We start from the raw sequence: 5000 nt of genomic DNA on the forward strand, positions 1-5000 counted from the left end.
GTGTGGGGGGTGTATGCAATCATGTACATTTCTATTCAATTTTGTCCACCTGGTCGTTTTTTCCCGTCATGTAAGCCTACACTTCATATACGCCTCATATATACTTACATATGTGTATGTACGCGTGTGGGTATGCGAGAGGAGGGCGTACGAGTTATATAACCCCAGCTTACAAATTCTAACAGGCTATTACCTGGGATCAAGCGCGGGGCCCGTAGCATACACAAATATTTCTGCTGAACCTGCACCTGAATATTAACCAAGGAGGTGGGAGAAGGGAGGGGGTAGGGTGAGGGGAGGGGGGTAGGGTGAGGGGAGGGGGTAGGGTAAGGGGAGGGGGTAGGGAGAGGAGAGGGGTAAGGAAGGGGGGAAGAAGAGGAGGTAGGGGTAAGGGGAGAAGGGAGGGGGTAGGGTGAGGGAAGGGGGAAGGGAGAGGAGAGGGGTAAGGAAGGGGGGAAGAAGAGGAGGTAGGGGTAAGGGGAGAAGAGAGGGGGGAGGGGGAGGGGAGGGGGAAGGGAGAGGAGAGGGGTAAGGAAGGGGGGAAGAAGAGGGGGTAGGGTGAGGGAAGGGGTAAGGAAGGGGGTAGGGTGAGGAGAGGGGTAAGGAAGGGGGGAAGAAGAGGAGGTAGGGGTAAGGGGAGAAGGGAGGGGGTTGGGAGAGGAGAGGGGTAAGGAAGGGGGGAAGAAGAGGAGGTAGGGGTAAGGGGAGAAGGGAGGGGGTAGGGTGAGGGAAGGGGGTAGGGAGAGGAGAGGGGTAAGGAAGGGGGGAAGAAGAGGAGGTAGGGGTATGGGGAGAAGGGAGGGGGTAGGGTGAGGGGAGGGGGTAGGGAGAGGAGAGGGGTAAGGAAGGGGGGAAGAAGAGGAGGTAGGGGTAGGGAGAGGGTAGGGGTAAGGGGGCGGAAGAGGAGGAGGGAGGGAGAGGATAGAAAGGGGGTAAGGGCGGGGGGAAGAGGAGGGGGTAGGGAGAGGATAGGGAAGGGGTAAAGAGAGGGTAGGGGAGGGAGGGGTAGGGAGAGGGATGGGAGAAGGGGAAAGAGGAAAGAGGGTAGGGAGAGGGGTAGACATAGAGGGAAGGAGGAAGGGGAAGAGAAGGGGGGAAGAAAGGGAAGAAAAGAGAGGGGGAAGTGGGATAGGGATGGAAGGAAGAGGAGAAAGGGATAGGATAAGATGGAAGGAAGGAGAGCCAGAGGAGAGGAAGGAGTAAAGTGGGAGGGAGAGGAAGAGCAAAAGAAGTAGAGGAAGGGGAAGGAGTAAGGAAGAAACAGCGGATAGGGTGAAAGGAAGAAATGAGAAGATAAAAAAAATAAAGAAGTCGGAAGAGAATAGGAAGGATAAAAACAGGAAAAAACGAGAAAAGTTAAAAAAAGGAGGAAAAAATGAGGAAGAAGAGAAAAGAGGAAGGGGGAGAGGAAAAAGAGAAAGGAGGAAGGAGGGGAGGAAGGAGAGAAAAGGGGAGGGAAGGGAGGAAGAAGAGAAAGGAGGAAGGAGGGGAGGAAGAAGAAAAAGGAGGAAGGAGGAGAGGAAGAAGAGAAAGGGGGAAGAAAGGGAGGAAGAAGAAAAAGGAGGAGAGGAAGAAGAGAAAGAAGGAAGAAGGAGAAGAAGAGAAAGGAGGAAAGAGAAGAGGAAAAAGAGAAAGGAGGAAGAAAGGGAGGAAGAAGAGAAAGGAGGAAGGCGGGGCGGAAGAAAAGAAAGGAGGAAGGAAAGGAGGAAGAAGAGAAGCAGCATCAAACTCCCCCCCCCCCCCCACTTCCCCCTTCCCCCCTCTCTCAAAACAAGCGCGCTAACGTTTACTCGATCAACTACGAGCCACGGTGTTAATACCCCATTACAAGCAACGAGGTGTTAGCGGCTTCCCACGTAACGAGCAGAGGGTATTTAAGTGGCCGTTGCGTCGAACTACCACTTATAACGTCTAAGTGAGAGAGAGAGAGAGAGAGAGGGGGAGAGCTTGTGCAAATCCCCCCCCCGCCCCCTTCTTCTTCTTCTTCTTCTTCTTCTTCTTCTTCTTCTTCTTCTTCTTCTTCTTCTTCTTCTTCTTCTTCTTCTTCTTCTTCTTCTTCTTCTTTTTCCTCTTCCTCTTCCTCTTCCTCTTCCTCTTCCTCTCCCTCTTCCTCTTCCTCTCCCTCTTCCTCTTCTTCCTCCTCCTCCTCCTCTCCCTCTCCCTCTTCCTCTTCCTCTTCCTCTTCCTCTTCCTCTTCCTCTTCCTCTTCCTCTTCCTCCTCTTCCTCCTCCTCCTCCTCCTCCTCCTCCTCCTCCTCCTCATCTTCCTCTTCCTCCTCCTCCTCCTCCTCCTCATCCTCCCTCCTCCCTCCTCCGTCCTCCTCCTCCCCTCCTTCCTCCTCCTCCTCCTCCTCTATTCTCTACTCTTACTCGTCTCCTTCTCCCCACCCTTATAGCACTATCTACCTCATCTACCCATCCTTAATATACTCTCACGCTATCCTCAATGTATTCTCCTTTTAGTATACTCTCCTCATTAGCATATCTATAGTGTAGTCTCTCCCTCCATCTATCGGGAATGTGCTCTCTCTCCCTCCTTCCGTTTACACTTCCTACACCCTCTGTGTATTCACCTCCCTCCCCATCCTCCCTTTCCCCTCTCTCTTACCGTCGATGGACTCTCTCTACCCTTCTGTATAATCGCTCTCATCTCATCCCTCTTTTCCTCCCTCCCTCCCTCCCCCCCCCCTTTCCCCTTCTCTCAGTATACTCCCTCCTTCCACCCACCCAACCACCCTCCCTCCCTCATCCTCCCTCCCTCCCTCCTTCCACCCATCCACCCACCCTCCCTCCCTCACCCCGTACCCACCCTCCCTCCCTCATCCTCCCTTCCTCCCTCCTTCCACCCATCCTCCCTTCCTCCCTTCCTCCCTCCTTCCACCCATCAACCCACCCTCCCTTCCTCCCTCCTTCCACCCATCCACAGACCTCTGCTTGCTGCAGGGGGAGTGAGGGGGGAGGGGGGGGGGGTCGCAGCGGCTAAATGGCTTCATTTTCAACTTCATTGCAAGCAGAGGTTATTGCAGCGATCAAGGGATGAAAAGGGATTGTGCCTGCTATTGCCGCGGGATACTTAGGAGGAAGGAGAGAGAGGAAGGAGAGAGAGGAAGGAGGAGGAAAGGAGGAAGGAGGAGAGGAGGATAGGAGGATAGGAGAAGAGGAGGATGGAGGTAGAAAGAAGGGAGGAGAAAGGAGGATGAAGTTGAGGAGTAAGAGGAGGAGGAGGAGGAGGAGGAGGAGGAGGAGGGAGGGAGGGAGAAGGAAAGGAGTATGGGGGGAGAGGAGGGAGGAGGAAGGAGGAAGGGGAGGGGGGGAAGGGAGGAGAAGGAAGGGGAGCAGGAGGAAGAGGAGGAGGGGGGGAAAGAGGAAGATGGAGAGGAGTAAGGGGAGGGAGAGGAGGAGGGAGGAGGAGGGAAAGGGAGAAGGGGAAGTGTTGGTGTGGAGAAAGAGAAGAGGAAGTAGAAGAAAGAAGGGGAAAGGAGGATGGTAGAATTAGAGGGAAGAGTGAAGGAGAGGGGTGAGGAAAAAAGAAAAGGGAGGAGAAAGAAGAGGTGGAAGAAGGAAAGAGGAGGAGGGGAGAAAAAAACAAAACAAGAACAGACGAAAAAAGGAGGAGAGAAGGGGGAGGGAGGGAGGGAGGGAGGGAAGAGGAGGGAGGGAAGAAGAGTTAGAAGGGGAAAAGGAAGAAACAGAAATTGAAAAAAAAAAACAAGAAAAAAAGCAAAAAAAAAAAAAAAAGAGAGAAAAAAACTAAAAAAAAAAAAAAAAAAAAGAAAGTAAAGAAAGAAAAGAAAGTAAAAAGCCAAAAAAAAAAAAAAAAAGGAAAGAGACAAATAAAAACACACAGTTAAAAGCGGCTGTTCGAGCAGGTAAGATCTCCCTTGAACAGCAGCCTTACAAATGCGAATTTTATGGACCAAGGCAGACGCCCTCCGCCCGGGGATCGCGACAGGTGTAGGAGCTTCTCGTCCGACTGTCTGAGGAGAGGAAGGAGGAAGGAGGAAGGAGGAGGGTGGAGGGAGGGGGAAGGAGGAAGAGGAGGGTGGGGGAAGAGGAAGAGGAGGGTGGAGGAAGAGGAGGGTGGAGGGAGGGGGAAGAGGAGGGCGAAGGAAGAGGAGGGTGGAGGGAGGGGGAAGAGGGTGGAGGAAGAGGAGGGTGGAGGGAGGGGGAAGAGGAGGGTGAAGGAAGAGGAGGGTGGAGGGAGGGGGAAGAGGAAGGAGGAAGAGGAGGGTGGAGGGAGTGGGAAGAGGAGGGTGAAGGAAGAGGAGGGTGGAGGGAGGGGGAAGAGGGTGGAGGAAGAGGAGGGTGGAGGGAGGGGGAAGAGGAAGGAGGAAGGAGGAAGAGGAGGGTGGAGGGAGGGGGAAGAGGAAGGAGAAAGGAGGAAGAGGAGGGTGGAGGGAAGAGGAAGGAGGAAGGAGGGAGGGGGAAGAGGAGGGTGGAGGGAGGGGAAGAGTAAGAGGAAGAGGAGGGTGGAGGAAGTGGAAGAGGAAGGAGGAAGGAGGAGGAAGGAGGAAGAAGAGGGTGGAGGGAGGGGGAAGAGGAGGGAGGGGGAAGGAGGAGGGGGGAGAGGAAGAGGAAGAGGAAGAGGAAGGAGGAAGAGGAGGGTGGAGGAGGAGGAAAGAGGAGGGGGGAAATAAGTAAGAGGTAGCGGAGGAAAAGAAGGAGTAACGGAGTCGGAAGAGGAAGAGTTAGAAGGAGAAGGTGAAAGGAAAAGAAAAGGCAATGGAAATGGTAAAGAAGAAGAAATAACAAAGAAAAAGAAAAAAACGGAGGAAGGATAAAGACGAAAACGAAAACTAGAATAAGAATAAGAAAAAAAAACAAAAACAAGAAGAAGAAAATAAACAAGCTAAACGAAAACAAAGAAGAAGAAAAAAAAAAAAAAAATTCCAAACCGTATAGAAAACGACTAACCTTTCTTCCATTTTCCCGCCTTTTTTTTCAAATAACACCGAAGAGGGGGAAGGGGGAGACAGAGGAGGAGAAAGAGGGGAGGGGGGG

This window comes from Penaeus chinensis, chromosome 30 (assembly GCF_019202785.1).
Source record: "Penaeus chinensis breed Huanghai No. 1 chromosome 30, ASM1920278v2, whole genome shotgun sequence".
NCBI classification, from domain to species: Eukaryota; Metazoa; Arthropoda; class Malacostraca; order Decapoda; family Penaeidae; genus Penaeus; species Penaeus chinensis.